Consider the following 18,020-nt stretch of genomic DNA (forward strand, 5'->3'; position numbering starts at 1 on the left):
GAGTTTCCTTTGGTGAGCTCTGAGGCCACATCCGAGTTGGAGGGAAGGAGCTGGTGAGCCCCTTGGCTCATTCTTAAGCCACGTTCTTCCCAAGTCGACTCTGTTAGAAACACGTGTAGCGTTTTGATCTGTATCAGCACTCAGGCCTAGAAGGGGTGCCTGGGTGCCTCAGTCACTTGAGTGTCTGATGCTTCATTTCAGCTCAGGTCACGACCTCACTGTTCGTGGGTGTGAGCCCCTCTGTGCTGATGGCACACAGCCTGCTTGGGATTCTCTCTCTTTCTCTCTCTCTGCCCCTCCTCCATTCATGCTTGCTCTCTCTCTCTCCCCACCTGTCTATTAAATAAATACCAAAAAAACCCACCCCAACTTAGGCCCCGAAGATGAATGTTTGTCTTTACGTCTTCCCTGAACCACCGGTGTCCCCCCCACCCCCACCCCCCCGCCAGCCAAATAATTCTGGTCCTTTCTGCTACAAACCTCACCTTTTTCCACGTTAACAGTTCGAATGTGGTTACCCCAGCCTGACAGGATGCCAAGATGACCCAGGGCCAGAGGGGATAAGGAAGCTGAGCTGTGCTCATACTGGACAACAGGAGAATTGGTGTGGCCTTCAAGACAAACAACCTAAAACCCTGGAGCCCAGGTCAGGCTCCACTGGGCCAAGTCATGCCCAAGAAGGAACCATCAGGTAGATCTATGGGGGTGCTAAGAAACTCGTGGAGTCACAGATGGCTGGTTCATGGCTCCAAGGGCCATGGTTCTCATTGGCTTTGTTATATTCTGAGCAAAAGCCCAAGCACTGGTGGGGACCAGGCCAGTGACCCTTAGATGTGACGGCCATGTTCCATGCAACCAGGCAAGGCTTCAGGGAGAACCCCTTTTCTCATCAGAGACACGCCTTTGGAAGCAAAGTGTTAGTTGAGCCGGACAGCCGTGCATATCCAGTGCATCTGAGGTCAGAACAGGGCAGCAGGGAGAAGGCAGGTGGGAAAGCAGAGCTTGGGGCCATGTGGGTGCTCTGGACTCACCGTGCACCCAGAGGAGAACGGGAAGGCCAGTCCCAAGCCCTGGCTGTGGTGGGGAGGGGGCTGCAGTCTTGGCAAGACCTGGCTAAAGGACAGCTGGCCCTTCCATTAGGGGCAGATTTTGAGATATTAAACAATATTGTGTTTCTTGCCTGTGGGTATTTTCTTCACTCAGTTCCCCTCTTTGCCAAGGGTCTCCCCAGGCAAGCGGGTATTTATGAATCACTCTGCCTCGGGGGTGGGACGTGAGAGAGCGAAGGGCAGAATGACCCTAAGACCGTAAAGTTTCTTACCCTTAACAGGAATAGCTGCTCCAAAGCCATGAGAAGAATCCAGAGACAAAATATCCAAGACCTCGAGAGGAGGTCAAAATATCCTAGACCTCAAGCCTAGGGAAGGATTCCCTCCGGCTGGTGGTGGAGTTGGGGGCAGGAGTGAGGACACAGGAGCACAAGGAGAACAGAGGGACTTCCTCCCACCCAAGTGCACCCCAAATCCCAAGCTGAGCTTCCAGACACTGAGAAGAAACCATGATGGGGCATGTCTGGTCCCGTCATGCAGGATCCTAGACAGCCTCAAACATGCCCGTGCCCCAGGCAGGCTAAGGAGACCAGAGAGCCTGCTCACCCGGAGGAACCATGTAGGGCTAAGCGGGGCCGCACAGCCCCCGTGGAGCTCTTGGCCCAGCCCCCCGCCCCCTGAGCTTTTGCACTGTATAACGTTCTGGAACCAGGGCTGACTGTGGAGGGAAGCAATTGCAAACCGACTCAGATTAGCAGCAAAGACCCTGTCTAGACCCCATGGAACTTGCCGGTGCCAACCTCACTATTTGCTCCCAGCCAAACACCGCAGGACGCCGCTGTCTGCCTGGGGCTGCTGGAGGAGCTCCCTCATGGCGTCTCCATCTGAAACCCTATTTCTGGTGTCTGCTGACAATGAGGGACACAAAAGGCTCAACCATAAATATTCCGTCTTTGCGGTGTGGGCCTCTGCTAGGGCGTATTATCATTTGAAGGCAGCCCAGAAGACGGAAATAAACTTCAAAGTCCAAAGGGGAAGAAAGGACCCACAGGGGAACTCTTCAAATGAAAATAACTGGCCGACAGGCGCTCTGAGGTTTGCGGGCCACTTGGCTTCAAAGAGCGAGCAGGCAGTATGGACGGCAGGTGCTGCACGGCTACAGACGAGCCCTTTCCTGTGGTTCTCAAGTGAGAATCCTTAACATCCCGTGCCATGTGGCAGGTTCTGTTTTGCTCCCTTGATTTTCTTCTCTCCGACGTCGTCTTCCTCGGCAAAAATGTAGACAGCGATGTCTTCAAAAGCGATGCACCAAAGTAATGTGTACATGGAGGGGAAATGCCCTCATAAAGTGGCATATGTCTCCCTTTCTGTATCGTTGACCTTCTTTTTTCCAGTCTAGCTTCTAAGTACGTTGATTACATGCTTTACCAGGATCTGTGACACGCGGTCTACATTGTGGCTCTATCCCCCTACACAGACAACTGGTCTTTTTTTCTTAGAGCCGTGACGGCTGCCTCTGTGCAGGCCTCATCGTTCCCCCCACCAATCACTTGTTTACTTCCTCGGCACACATTTGTTCGTGGCCTAACGTGTGCTAAGCGTGATGCCAGCGATGTTGGCCTCTTGCCCACAGCCTTGTGAGTAAGGTTGGGTCCTCCCGCCCCAGTCAAGCCCTTGGCTAACACCTTAACCCACACCAATAAGAAATCCCGAGCCAGAACCGTCCACCTAAGCTGCTCCCCAATTTCCCGATCCATAGACACTGGTAATAAATGTGTGTTGTTTTGAGCCACAAGATTTGGGGAATCATTTGCGATGCAGTGACGGATACCGAATTCACTTTGCATGAAAGGGTGCCATCTACAACCTCTAAATGGTCCCCACCACTTGGAGCAGAAGAGCTGGCATGGCAAGCAGATGAGTTTTGGCTACAGAGTCCTTGCAGGTATTTCGAACTGACGTTCCAAAATTGGGAGACGTCACATAAACATCAGAACATCTGGCCACACTAGTTCCACGTGTCTGTAGAGCACCATGAGCTGGGCCGGTGGCTTGGCTGCCCCCTTTACAAAACAGGCACCTTCCTGGGGAGCCTGGGTGGCCCAGGTGGCTAAATGTTTGACTTTGGCTCAGGTCATGATCTCATGGTTCGTGAGTTCTAGCCCTGCGTTGGGCTCTCCACTTTCAGTGCAGACCCTGCTTCAGATCTTCTGTCTCCCTCTCTCTCTGCCCCTACCCTGCTTGTGTGTGCACTCTCTCTCCCTCTGTCGAAAATAAATATGGTACTCTCCAACGTATCAGGTTTCCTCCTCAACAGTAATAAGGGCATGCGATGGTTGCCATTTTTATCCTTGCCCGCACCATTATTTGGTTATAACAGAGATATATTCTTGTGTATTCATGTCCCTACCAAAAGTGGGGGGGAAATAGACCAAAAGGGCTCTATTAAAAAAGAAATTGGGAAAACATCTTTCTTTATAAAAAAACAACATTCTCATGTGTTTGATATGTGTACAAAGTGTATAAGAAACATAAGCAGGTCTCAGTTCACTCATTTGTCTCACCTGCCTGGCCCCTTCAGACATGTGTGCTTATGACTCCAGACCTATAGGGCAGTGGTGGTTCATTGGCACAGTCTGGCTTTTCTGGAATCCAGCCCCAGACCATTAATTTCTCATGCTCACCCCTCCTTGACTCATCCCACTCAACACACCAGGATGGTTTCATGTGTCAACTTGGCTGGGCTTCGGTGTCCAATTGTTCAGTCAAACACTAATCTAGATGTTGCCGTGAAGGCATTTTTTAGATTTTTAGACTAACATTTAAATTGGTGGGCTTTGGGGGCGCCTGGGTGACCCAGTCAGTTAAGCATCCGACTTCGACTCAGGTCATGATCTCACAGTTCGTGGGTTCAAGCCTTCCATCAGGCTCTGTGCGACAGCTCAGAGCCTGGAGGCTGCTTCACATTCCGTGTCTCCCTCTCTCCGCCCCCCCCCCCCCCATTCGCACTCTGTCTTTCTCTCAAAAATAAATAAACTTTTAAAATTTTAAATTGGTGGGCTTTGAGTAATACAGATTGTTCTCCATAATGTGGATGGGCCTCATCCAATCAGTTGCAGGCCTAAAAAGCAAAGATTGAGGCTTTCTGAATAAGAAGGAATTTGGTCTTAAGACCCCAACCTGGAAACCTTGCCTGAGTTTCCAGCCCACCTGGGCAGTCATGTAGAATTCAGATGCAACACTGTAACCTCAGCCCATATCAGCATTTCCTGCCTGCTGGCTTGTCCAATGAATTCATTTTCCAACCCCTACTTTGTGTGAATCAATTCTTTCTCTGTCTCTTTCAATCTCTCTGTCTCTCTGTCTCTCTGTCTCTCTGTCTCTCTCTCTATTCTATTTCAACACTATTTCACACTACTGTCAACTCCATTTTGTCCTGCCAAATTCATATGCTAAAATCTCACGCCCCATTCTGATGGTATTTGGAGATGGACCCTCTGGGAGGTAACTGGGGTTAGGTTATGTCATGAAGATGGGGCCTTCATGATGGGATCAGTGTCCTTATTAAAAGAGGAAGAGAGAGAGTGTGGAGATCTCTCTCTCCCCACAGGAGCACAGAAGAAAGGCCACGTGAGGGCATAGTGAGAGGGTGGCCATCTGAAACCCAAGGAGAGGGGCCTCACCGGACACTGATCCTGCTGGCACCTTGATCTTGGACTTCCAGTCTGCAGGACTGTGAAAACACATATTTCCGTTGTGTAAGCCACCCAGGTTGTGGCATTTGGTCATGGTAGTCCAAGCCAACTAACATACCCACTGGCCACGTTCCTTATGCTTTCGATTCTGTCTTCCGTGTCCTTGGCCATGCCCTCAGTCCTTGGTCATGCCATTCCCTTACACCCAGGACATCTTGTCCCATCTCACCCTCAACAATGCCGGCGCTTCCTCTAGGACTCGGCCGAGGCATCGCCTCGTCCGGGAGGCTTCTCATGACCATGCAGACTGGGATAGGTGGTCTTTCCCGACGATGCTTGCTCCGCAGCCCCTCTCGATCCACGTGTTAAACTGCAGTATAATGGCCTCCTTTTATGTGGCCCACCAGAGCAGGACTATCTCTTATTCCGTCCAGTGAATGAATGAATAAGCAGATGAATTCGAACATGTTATTACTGAGGAGGACAAACAGACAGAATAATTTTAGACCAAGTGGTTTTATGGAATTATCATGTAAATCACTGCAGAATAGAATAAATGCTTTGTAATTTAGGGGGAAACAGAAGGATTTTCTGGGCTTCTGGCAAAGCTTTTTCCTAACTCAATCATTTCATGCACGGCTTTTGCGAGCCCATCTTCTGCTGGTCATAATTATGCGTCTCCCCCCCCCCCCACTGTTTTGAATTACTTTGTGCTAACACCAAAATTGTTCCACAGAGAGTCGGATTTATTTGCTGAAATGTGATGAGAAGTGGGATAAGAGACATACTTCACATGCGACGTCCGTTGCTAGCACAGCTGTATTTCTGAGAAATACATTTCAGTCCTTTTGCTCCATTTCTCTTGTAATTTAATAACTGAAGTACAAAGCTCGTGAAAGCTGGGAATGTGTTGGAAGGTCAGTGAGGAAAAATGTGCGTGGTACAGTTAGGAGAGACAAGGGAGTTAAAATAACAGGGGAAATTGATCATTTAGGATCTTTCTGGCCAATGGTTTATGGCTAAATGTCTGTTTCGGCTGAAGACCAGGCACTGGCTTATATCCACCGAAGGGTGGAACAGATAACACATTCAGGATCTGAATTCCTTTTGTGCCTCTATGGGAAATATAATTACTTGTTTAAAAATTGTTTCATTTAAGACCAGTAGAGGGATGTCTGCATGCCCACATATCAAAGCAATGATGGTGGCTGCTTCTGCTCCTTGAACGACGGGCCGCCACATTCAGTTTTCTCGCCGAGCACAGAGCCTTTTATGTAGCACATGCCTAATGCCTCTGACAATGTCTTCCTCGTGCGCACAAATAGCTCTGTGTCAAAAATCGACATTCACGGAGGCGCCAGAAACGCAAACAGGTCCCTGGTGGTGGATGGGCTGATTTCCCTCCCGGAGGAGCAGTACCCTGCAATCTTTACTTGGTATCGCGTCTATAAATGGGATGTAAATAGTAGCCCCACGGTTTCCAAGGAATCGACTGTTATCCACACCAGCGTTCACGACAGCAAACACGACATCACAACTGAACTCTGTAATCCACACTTTCAGGAGAAGGAGGCCTGGTTTAGTTTAACAGATGCCCCTGATGCCTGCCTAATCATCTGATACTGGGATGCAGCACAGAACACGGGTTTCACAAGCAGTGCTCCAGCCCTGTCTGGGTTTAGCTTCACCAGATGTGTGACCTTGGGCACGATGGTCTGCTTCTCTGAACCCCGGGACCCTGCTCTGTCAAAAGGAGCAGATAAAAAATACCCTTGGAGGAAGAGTATGCAATGAGTTCAAGCATTTAGAATAGGAATTGGCACATAAGACATGATCACAAATGGTAAAGAGTGTTTGTAACTGACTAGGGTTGACACCACGGCCCCTGATTCAGGATTCTGGCTAAGACTTCAAACAAACAAGGAGAAGTCCCCTCCTGTTCCAGAATAAGGTTCGAAACAATTCCTTCAGGTCTTATTAAAAGACTGAAAAGCCAGGGGCACCTGGGTGGCTCAGTCAGTGAAGCGCCCGACTTAGGCACAGGTCATAATTTCACGTTTTGTGGGTTCAAGCCTCGCGTCAGGATCTGTGCCAACAGCTCAGAGCCTGGAGCCCGCTTCGGATTCTGTGTCTCCCTCTCTCTCTGCCCGTCCCCCACTCACACTCTGTCTCTATCTCTCAAAAATAAATAAACATTAAAAAATTAAAAAAAAATAAAAACTGAAAAGCCAACCTAACGACCAAATTGTGTATCTAGCACAATCTATGCAATTTGTGTGCAAGTCCAACTTATATATCTCTATATATGTATATAATACAATATCACGTAATTATTATAACAGAATATAATGTACACGTATAGTATAAAATATATAATATTTATATACACAGATGCAGGTGCGTGAAGAAATGAGTTTATTGAAGGGAATGGGCCAAAAACAAGACTTGCCAGCCAGGGGCAGATTACTGTACATTCTCCATCACAAGAAGGAAGTAGGGCGATTGGCCACCCTCTCCAACTAAGGAAAAGCAGGCTTCGGCGGAGATAACAGAAAAAACTACACAACTTCAAGGGCAGGAGATTGGCGTCCTCCAGCCAAAGCACCTCATGCTGAGCAAACATGAAGGGGAGGCCTGGGAGAGCTAAATGTGTGTTTCTTGGGCTCTGAGGGTGTTGCCTGCTTCTCTCTTGAGACCTCTGAAAATGAGAGCTGGCTGGAGTGGTGCGCTTTTGGAGTGAGGGAGAAGCGACCCATTTGGGATCCCTGTGTGGGACCCCCTCGAGCCCCAAGCATGTAGAGAAGATGGCGAAGCCAGGCAGTTTGGAAGCACCCACCTGGTAGGGCAGCGTATGGGGGTGAGGGGTCCCGTCACCAGGAGGCGGTGGGTGGGCATGCCATCAGAACGAAAGCAATGAGATGATTGCAAACTCCTCTAGAGTCCAGAGGTACGTTTGCAGAGATCTCTGTGAGGCTGCCAGACCACCACGGAGGCACCTCCCAAGGGAGCGCCAGCTTTGGGAGACACGATGAGGCAGACAGGACAGGTGGATCACAACTCTGCCCAGGATGGAAGACGTGGGCTGTTGCCTCCGGTTTGCCCCTCCCCTGTCCTGGGGTCGCGAGGAGAGGCAACCAGCCCTGGGGCTGGGAGCAGCTTTGCACCAGATGGGAGACTGAAGCTTTCAGCCTCACCAGACTTTTATGGCCTTGCGGGAAACCTTCTCCCCCACATGAGCTGAGGCATTGAGAAATCTGTATGGATCTGCCTGAGGTGTCTTCAATGGGTAGGGAAGCGAAGCCCCACAGAGTGATGTTAAAAATAGAAGTAGGAGAAAAATAAAGCCGTTTTCTGCTTCTATACTTTGAGTTCAGAGGCCACGATAAACCGGCCTCCAAATATGCATTATTATCATGGCAGCTCCCAAGTAGGGACAGGCACACCCCATGTCAAAGCTCAGAGACTTCTTTTATTGCCAACAGCCAAGGCGTGGTGGGGGGTGGGGGTGAGGGTTCTCTCTGGTACTTCTGTACCACCTATTTGTAACTATCACATTAAGTTAGACACAACCTAACTTAGGATGCCTGATTGTTACTAGATAGATTAGATATATATGTTATTTAGATATATACTATCTAAAAATATTAGAGTGAAACAAAACTCCAGGGACTGCAATCAAATTAAGTCAAATCCTGATTTCTACCCAGTCTATGTTTTATAGCTTTTGCTTACACTTCCTTCCTTCTTTTCCTCTTAATCACCGGAATGTGGGTTCCCTGATTTCTGCCCTCAAAATTTCTCCAGACAAACCTCTTTCTTTTAGGGGCACAGAACTTCTTCATCAGTTGAAATTGTACTCCTCTTTATTCCACAGTCTCTGAGCATACTCAGGTCTTTCTGTGACAGCCTCTGATGTGAGTTCTACCTCTAGATTTGCCTAGACAGCAAGCTTGTTAAAACACAACCTTCAGGGTTGGGCGAACAATGGCGGTCTGCTTGGGAACCTTGGCCTCCCTCCCAAAATAACCATGAAATCAATCAGGAAAACAAATGAAACTCAAAGGGACTCATGCCTTCAGCGCTACCAGGAGAGAGAGAAAACAGCAAGCTTTGGGTTACCTCGGGGGAGAGGGAAAAAGCACCAGATTCCCACACAGCTCCCATGCTTACTCGCTGCTACTAAGAGCCTCTGAATGCAAAAGAGCAGAGAGGGGAGGCTGGAAGGATTAGTAAAAAGAGCAGAGAGAACAGAGGGCTTAGGAGAACTACAGACAAAACCGCCCCCCAGAAGGAGGAAGAGAAACCATCAACACAAAATCACTGAACACCGGTCAGGAGCTGGAGATTCCTAGCTCTGCTGTGGAAAAGACACTTGCAAGTGGGTGGGACCAGAAATGGTGGCCTGGAAGAAGCCTTACTTGTGGGGGAGACACTGATATGTAGAAAAAACATGGTACCCCTTGGAGATGAGGCAGTGAAAGGAAAGAAGCAAATGAGCCTCCTGCAAAATAACTGAACAAACGGAACAACATCTCTTATTCATCGGTGAGAAGCCTCGATGTTATCCAGATGTCAGTTCTCCCCGAGTTAGTTTATAAATGTAATGCAATTCCAATAAAAATTCTAAGGAGCTTTTTGATGGAGCTGGGCAAGTTAGAAAAATAAACACACAAGAATAGCCAGGAAAACACTGAGAAGGAAGAACTCGGTGGGTGGGGCAGGGAGGGAGGAGGAATAATTCCTACCACAGAGTAAAACATAATACAAATCCTATACAATTGAAACAGTGTGGTACTGGCACATGAACAGACAGAACAGTGGAGCAGAATACAAAGCAAAGAAAAAGATGCAAAACAGGCATCTCAAATCACTGACACAACCATAATCTCTTCGATAAATGATGTTGGGACAACTGGTTAGTCATTTGGAAGAAGATAAAATTAGATCCATTCCTCAAACCATACATACAAATAAACTCCAAATAGATCAGGGATCTAAACGTGTACACATCTCTGTGTGTATGTGTGTGTGTGTGTGTGTGTGTGTGTGTGTATAAAACATATATACGTATATATATATATTAGAAGCAAACAGGGGTAAATTCTCCCATAATGTGGGTATAGTAGAAAGGCTTGCTAATTATGACTTGAAATTAAATGCAATCAAAGATTGACACATTTAACTGCACAAAAATAAAATAAAATAAAAATTTGGGATGGCATAAATACAACATAAGCAAAGTCAAAAAATGACAAACGGAAAGAAAATATTTACAACATACATAGAAGATAAAAGATTCGTGTAACTAGTTTATTAAAAAACATGTGAAGGTGTAAAGTCCTCTATAGATTCAATGCAATCTCTATCAAAATCCTAATGGGAATTGCTACAGAAATAGAAAAAAACAATCCTAAAATTTACACGAAACAACAAAAGACCTTGAGTAGCCAAATCAGTTTTGAGGAAAAAGAACAAAGCTGGAGGTATCACACTTCCTGATTTCAAAATATATTACAAATCAACTCAAATGGATTCGGTTTAAACAAAAGACCTGAATTTATCAATTTTTTAGAAGAAAACACAAGGAATAATTTTTTCGACATTGGCCTTGGCAATGATTTTTTGGATATGGCACCAAGGCGCCAACAACAAAAGCAAAAATAAACAAGTGGGACTACATAAAAAGTTTTTGTCCAGCGAAGGAAATAATCAACAAATGGAAAGGTAACCTACAGAATGGGAGAAAATGTTTGTAAAGCGTATGTCTAATAAAGCTTTAATATGCAAAATATATAAGGAACCCTACAACTCAATAGCAAAAAAAAAAAAAAACCCAAGTAACTAAATTTTAAAATTGGGAAAGAAACTAGACATTTCTCCAAAGGAGACATGTCAATGGCCAACACATATGTGCTCAACGTCACTAATAGGGAAATGCAAATCAAAACCACAAGGAGATATTACCTCACGCTTGTCAGAATGGCTAGTATGACAGAGACAAGAGGTCTAAGAAGTGTTGGCGGGGATGTGGAGGAAAGAGAAGATACGCTGTTGGTGGGGATGTAAATTCATGCAGTCATTACGGGAAATAGTATGGAGAGTCCTCAAAAAATGCAAACTAGAGCCACAGTATGATCTCGCAATCCCCCTTCTAGCTATATATCCAGAGGAATTGACATCATAATCTTGAGGAGGTATCTGCTCCCCTATGATCATGGCAGTGTTGTCCACAATAGTCAAGACATGAAAGCAACCTAAATGTCTTCAATGGAAGAACGAATTAAAAATGTATTATGGACGGGGCGCCCGGGTGGCTCAGTCAGTTAAGCATCCACCTTGCTCAGGTCATGATCTCATGGTTCCTGAGTTTGAGCCCCGCGTAGGGCTTTCTGCTGTCAGCACCGAGTCTGCTTCAGATCTTCTGTCCTCCTCTCTCTCTGCTCCTCCCCACCTTGCACACACTTGCTGTCTCTCAAAAATAAATAAAAGGTTCAAAATAAATTAATACAATGTATTATGGACATATAGTGGAATATTACTCAGGGTGTAAAAAGAAGAAAACCCTGTCATTTGTGACAACATCAATAAATGTGGAAGACATTATGCTAAGAGGGCCGGACACAAGAGGGCAGTAGGTTTATTACAGCAGTATAAAAAAAGCAATTCTGAAGTAGTTTAGATACATTATAAGACTGAGCAACTTAGGGGCGCCTGGGTCGCTCAGTCGGTTGTGTCCCACTTCAGCTCCGGTCATGATCTCAAGGTTCATGAGTTCGAGCCCCGTGTCGGGCTCTGTGCTGATGGCTCAGAGCCTGGAGTCTGCTTCGGATTCTGTGTGTGTGTGTCTCTCTCTCTACCCTTCCTGCACTCACACTCTGTCTCTCTCTTAAAAGTAAACAGACATTAAAAAAGAAAAAAAAAATTTAAAAAGACTGAGCAAGTTAGTAAATATGTTACTATTTTGGGGAGCCAGAATCCTCATTATGGAAGAAGTGACAGGTATATGAAGGAAATGGAGAAGGCAAGAAAGAACCTTATGGGGATGGATTGGAATTGGCAGTATTAGAGTGGACTGGGAACTCATATTTCAAAACTGCCTGTGTGTATGCGTATATACGTGCTTATAGGTGCTTCAATATATGTATATGTATGTATGTGTGTGGGTATATTTATATGTCTATGTAAGCACTGAAAGAGTCAAGCAGTAAGGACACTCCACTACCAAAGAGCACATCGAGGGCCCAGAGGTTGGTCTCTAATACGATTTCCCACTAAAAGCAACCAGGACACCTTGGAGAAATGGCTAATTTCAGGTCTGTGGCAAGGTAGGTACAAGATAATCCCAGAGCATTCTGTTTGTCCAGAAACTAAGGAAGTTAAAAAAAAAAAAAAAAAAAAAAAAAAAAAAAAAAAAGATGGGACCTGTCACAAGGACAGAGGAGCCAATTGAAAGAGCTCCCACTGGCCTAATATGGAGTGTCTGAGCACTAAAATGATTAAGTACGGTAATGAATTATAAACCATTAAAAAGCCAGAAAATCATAGCATAATACATACATGAATAAATAATTGAATGAATAAATGAATGAATACGGGAGAACAGAGATCTCTTGCCGAAGTTAGCGTGCTATGGGCTGCCAGTAAAGGGCATGCTGGGCCAGGGAAATCTGCAACCAACATGGTAAATATCTGATTGGACAACAGTCACCGATGGCTGTCTGATCATCAATGGTACTTACTCTAGGAGAAATTTTGTTGAGGAACAAGATAGTTTGGATAGTCTTAAAGTGTCTCCCCACGGACTGGTTATTTGTCGCAAGGGAGAAAGGAGCAGTTTTACAGTGGAAAAATGAGGCAACACCTCGAGCAGGTGACCAACGTTGACATCACCTGTGTGGAACAGACGGGCATACCATGTGCTTTGAGGTGTGATGTCTTAGCAGGACATTTTACCTGCTAAGAAGGTGGCTGAGAAGGCACCTCAGCCTAACCCAAGGACACATCAGGCAAGCATAAAATACGGAACATTCTGTTTAAAAAGTGAAGGGGAGGCCTGTATTCTTAAAAAAATTCAATACCGTAGAAGGCGAAGAACTGTGGGACTGTTCCAGAATGCAGAAGGCTAAAGAGCCATGACAACTAAATGCAACACCTGATCCTGAATTGGACCCTGTGCTGGAGAGGGAAAATGTTATCGAGGACGTTAGTATTAGGTCAACCAACAAAATTGGGATACAGGCATTAGATCAGTTAAAAGTATGACATCAGTGTAAATCAATACTATAGAATCAATAATGTCCTGTGGTTATATAAAAAAAATTCCCTATTCTTAGGAAATACACACTGAAGTATTTAGTAGCAAAGGACCACTATACACACACACACACACACACACACACACACACACACACACACATATATATATACACATTCTTCAAATGGCTCAGAAAAATTTATGTGTGTGTATGTGTATACATATGGTGAAAGATAGTGTAAATGGATAAAAAACAAGTGAATCTGGGTAAAGAGTATGATTTTTGTTTTTGTAACCTTTGTGAATGTGAGATTATTTGCAAAGAACGTCATGGAAACGATGCCGTTCACTCTTCACTGCCTCGGATTCCTCACCTCGGATCCACCCGGCAATTCACTGTCACTGACCCTTCGTCTTTACTTCACTGAAATCGATTCTGGTGAAAGGTCCCTGTGCATCCCTGAACAGAAAATCCAGCGGGAGTTCTTCAAATCTTTGTCTTGCTTGGGTGTCTGATAGAATTGGCCTCTTCTGGTCCCTTGCTTCTTAAAAATCAATACCTCCTTAACCTCCAACTGCTGTTCCTTCTCATCTTTATGACCACCTGCTTTAGCCTTCCTTTCTTTCCTTTTCCTCCTCTGCTCCTCCCGAGAATGTGTTTCCCAAGATTCTTTACTTGAGTCTCTCTCTCCTCAACATGTTCTCCCTGGGAATATTCTTCTATGTTCATGGCTCCAAATGCTGCAAACTGGACAAACGGTTAAATGGCTGATCGTTAAACACCGGTGAACCTGAGTGTATCACTTAGCTCTTGCAGAAGAAAACATAACTACACGATCTCCGTAGCATTCAACTTAAAGCCTTTCCGCACATAGGTCTGCGTGTTGACAGAGTTTGGCTCATCTCCATGGAGATTTACCCGACTTGGCCCTAAGCTGTGGGTTAGTTACAGGTCAGCTCTGTGTGCGGCTCATCCTCCGTGGAACAGCGAGGTAGCTGGACACATTCCTATGGCAAAGACAGAGGACAAGAGAGCAGATGGAATTGTGTCATGTCTCCAGAGGCCCGGGCCCCAAACTGGCTCATTGGCATGTCTACTCACATCCCATTTGCCAAAGAAAATCACCGGGTCAAACTCCGAGTCCAGGGGCAGAGAAGGATGCTCTGTGTCCAGTGGGGAGAACTGCAAAGGCTCCCAGGAAAGAGTGGCTACAGGGAAGGGGTGACCCTGGAACCCTCTGGAGTTAAAATGTATGAACTCATTTGGAAAGTGTTTCAAACGGCTCTTGCCCCGGGTACATCACCCCTGAAATGATGCGGGCATGCTGGGCAGGAGCTGCTGGGGACCAGAGTTCCTCACGGCAGGGGGTGGGGGGAACCGGTGAGCACAGGTGTCAGGAAGGGAGCTGAGAGACGTTCCACCTGGAAGAGACATTAAGGGAGGCTTTTAGAAGAGGCTTTCCTGCTTCGGGACCAACAGCCAGCCTCTGCATCTCTAAGGTTTTCAGATTTCTTCCCTCATCCAAATATTTCTGGGGAGCTTCCTGAGTGTCACATTACACATGGGGGGCTGCTGTGCCCACCTCTCCCGACGATGTCATTCCATGTTCCCTTGGGCAGGGGCAGTTACTGCTGTGATGCCCTGGGACCTGTGGTTGCTCAGCTGGGACCTCCGTGCACCCCTCTTGCCTGCCATAGTTGGGAGGTGGGAACCAGGGGTATGTGAGGTTTTTCTGACCAATGAATCATCTGCTTATTTATATAACGAATTAAGCCTTTTTTTTTTTGGCAGGAATTCTCTGACAGGCTAGGAGCAGAGTCTATGCCAGCAAAGAGCAAAGGAGCTTTTCATAACGTGACTCTTTGGAGGTTCTCGTGGAAACAGCATGTCTGACACCAAGGCTCCATACGTTTTTAAATGCATTTGTTTTTTGAAATGGTCCAGAGGCAAACTGTAGATGAAATCGTACACAAAAGTGGGTTCCAAAACCAGAAGTGTGGAGGGGCTGTAAAGTACAGTGGCTCTGAAGTCAGGCTGGGCTACGACGCCTGTGACGTTGCCTTCCTTTGTCATCCTAATTATCCTGAGACTGCATTCTTTCATCTAGAAAATAAGACCCTTCCCAAGTTTGCAGAGTTCTAGAAGGATGAAACCGAAGACTGTTAAAAGCTCCTACTGTCCGGACTAACCGGTATGCACTGAATAAATAAAATCTTTCAAAAAGTCAAACAAAAGATACCATCATCGGGGCGCCTGGGTGGCTCAGTCGGTTAGGCGGCCGACTTCGGCTCAGGTCATGAATTCACGGTCCGTGAGTTCAAGCCCCGCATCGGGCTCTGTACTGACAGCTCGGAGCCTGGAGCCTGTTTCAGATTCTGTGTCTACCTCTCTCTAACCCCCCCCCACCACCGTTCATGCTATGTCTCTCTCTGTCTCAAAAATAAATAAACATTAAAAAAAATTTTTTTAATAGATACCATCATCATTATGTTTTGAGTGTTGCTGGATTTTTTCCCCCTTTCTTGCTTATCTTCTACAGATGTGTTACTCAACTTTGACAAATTTAGTTTTGAATATTTTCAGCTCACCCCTATAAAGGATAGTGAATGTTTCTAATTAATGGAGAATTTACACTCACTGGTTAAAGGCCTTCTCTTGCCCTGGGTAATTAGGGAATAGGGAATTGAAGGAGAAAGAACCAGGACATAATTGAAGATTTATCTAATAGGTCCCCAAAAAATGACTTCACAAAAGCTTTATGTATTTTTCAAGGAAAAAAAACCACAAACATTTCTACTGCTCTGCTATGCTGTCTTCAGCTTATACGAAATAGTACCTGGTAAGGAACTGTAATAATCACAGTCAAAGATTGACCAGCTTCTGTGCTAGGAAGCCTCTAAAATGGCTCCCAAGGTCCCCACCTCTCTGCACACTCTTCTCCCCTTGTGGGTGGGCTGGGCAATCACTGGCTTTAAAAAAATAATAATTTATTAATTTTGAGAGAGAGAGAGAAAGCAAGGGAGGGGCAGAGAGAGGGAGAAAGAGAGAATCCCGAGCAGGCTCCACAGTATCAACACAGAACCCAACGCAGGGCTCAAACTCAGGAACCACGAGATATGACCTGAGCCAAGATCAAGAGTCAGATGCTTCATGGACTGAGCCATCTAGATTTCTTAGATCTTGGGAAGAGTTTCAACGGTTGGTTCTCCGTTGTTGCCACAAAGATTGTGCGGATTCTTTGTCAAACAACAGCTGAGCTATAGCTCCGAGGCTCTAAGATTTCACTGCCTAATCATCATGGGCCTCTAGTCTTTTCCTAAGGGGAGGGTACACTGGTCATCGCAGGCCTTCAGGAGACAAAATCTTATTACCCATCTTCCCATCGTGTCACATAGGCCAAGAGTTCATTTTTATGAACATAGAGCAATCAAATTGAAGAGGTGAGACCAGCCTGAACCCCAGCCATTCTTGTCCCGTATGGTCCAGCCACAGATGATTTCTCACACTAACATCACCACCACCACCAAGAGCAACAACAGAATGACCACCACGAAACCCACGAAAATCAACAAGAAAACCACCACCACTCTCACCACCACCACCAACACTAACTACTGCCACCAAAACTCAGCACGAAACCATCACCACGGTCTTTGTCAGCAACAACAAAGCCACCATGGCCTCTATCAGCAACCCGCAGCCACAACAACAAGGCAATCACCACCGTAACCACCCCAACAGAATGATCACCGTCCAACAACAACAAACCACCACTGACAATGAAACCTTCACATTTATTAGGTACCTTCTGAGTCAGGTGCTGTGCTAAGTGTGTAAGTGTTGTACACGGATTGTCGCCCTTACTCCCTACTTCCTGGGATCCTCTGAATGGCCCATCCTCTCAAGTTGTTAGGGGTTTGCACATTTCTGGCCTTTGCTAGAATCCCGTAACTCTACCTTTCACCACCCATGCTACTCACTTTGACTCTCGGGCAAACTCTACTCATCCTTTAAAACTTGACTCAAGCATTTTCTGAAATTCAACTTGGTGGCTGATTTCATTTGCATCTTTTGTTGGCCTCATGGTTAGAACCAAACTTGTGGTCTACCTCCCACCATGTGTAAGACTGCAGGGTACACCCGGTGACGCTCCCTCTGGCTCTATTTTCATTTCAGACCCTGACCCTTTATTTGGCTTTCTAAAAATGCCTCTTAGATATACCTAAATCTTTTATTATGCTGAAATATTACATTTTCTTTTTTTTAATTTTTTGATGTTTATTTATTTTTGACAGAGAGAGAGAGAGAGAGCACACGCATGCACACGCACGCGCACATGAGTGGGGGAGGGGCAGAGAGAGACACACACAGAATCTGAAGCAGCTCCAGGCTCTGAGCTGTCAGCACAGAGCCTGACACGGGGCTCAAACCCACAAACGGAGAGATCATGACCTGAGCCAAAGTCAGACACCCAACTGACTGAGCCACCCATGTGCCCCCAAATATTACATCTTGTTAAGGCTTCTTCCTTTGCAATGAGACAGACCATGAATAAATGACTCAATGTGCAAAAAGAGATTTTTTTCCAAATCGTTATTTCCAAAGGAAAAAATCGATTTTAAACTCTGCCCCATCATGTATGAACTAAAAATGTAGCATCAGCAAGATCTAGCGCTTTCTAGCGAGCCACTGAGGCAAATTCTATCCTTGTGCCAAATACAGGTAGTAACTGACAAGTCCCTGATACCACAGGGTCTGGATGAGTACAAGAATGACCTCATTTCTTCAACACAAATGACTTTTCCTCGAGAGAGTTTTACAAGCAAGTATTTTCTGTTAGTATGGCTTCAGGGCCAAATCCTAAGGGCATACCATGTGCAGCCACCTGGCTAGATGTTGGGGGAAAAAATTGGAAAACAGTTACTGAGAAACTTCTCCCAAAGGACTTTCCACTGATTGCAATGTAATTCTTCCAGAAGCAGTGATAAAAATCAATACGTTCAGAATTACGGGATCCTGCG

General features: G+C 45.9%; 1 long non-coding RNA gene across 1 annotated transcript in view; it reads right to left on the reverse strand.

The window, feature by feature from the left end:
- Positions 1 to 4,062: 4,062 nt before the first annotated feature.
- LOC109267819 (uncharacterized) overlaps positions 4,063 to 18,020 on the reverse strand; it is a 179,473-nt gene continuing 165,515 nt past the window's right edge. The window contains exon 4 of the long non-coding RNA XR_008423656.1: positions 4,063 to 4,085. This is a non-coding gene — a long non-coding RNA (uncharacterized LOC109267819). The remainder of the gene's footprint in view (positions 4,086 to 18,020) is intronic.

The sequence above is a fragment of the Panthera pardus genome, unplaced genomic scaffold, assembly GCF_024362965.1.
Source record: "Panthera pardus isolate Hobbes unplaced genomic scaffold, ASM2436296v1 HiC_scaffold_2, whole genome shotgun sequence".
Lineage (NCBI taxonomy): Eukaryota > Metazoa > Chordata > Mammalia > Carnivora > Felidae > Panthera > Panthera pardus.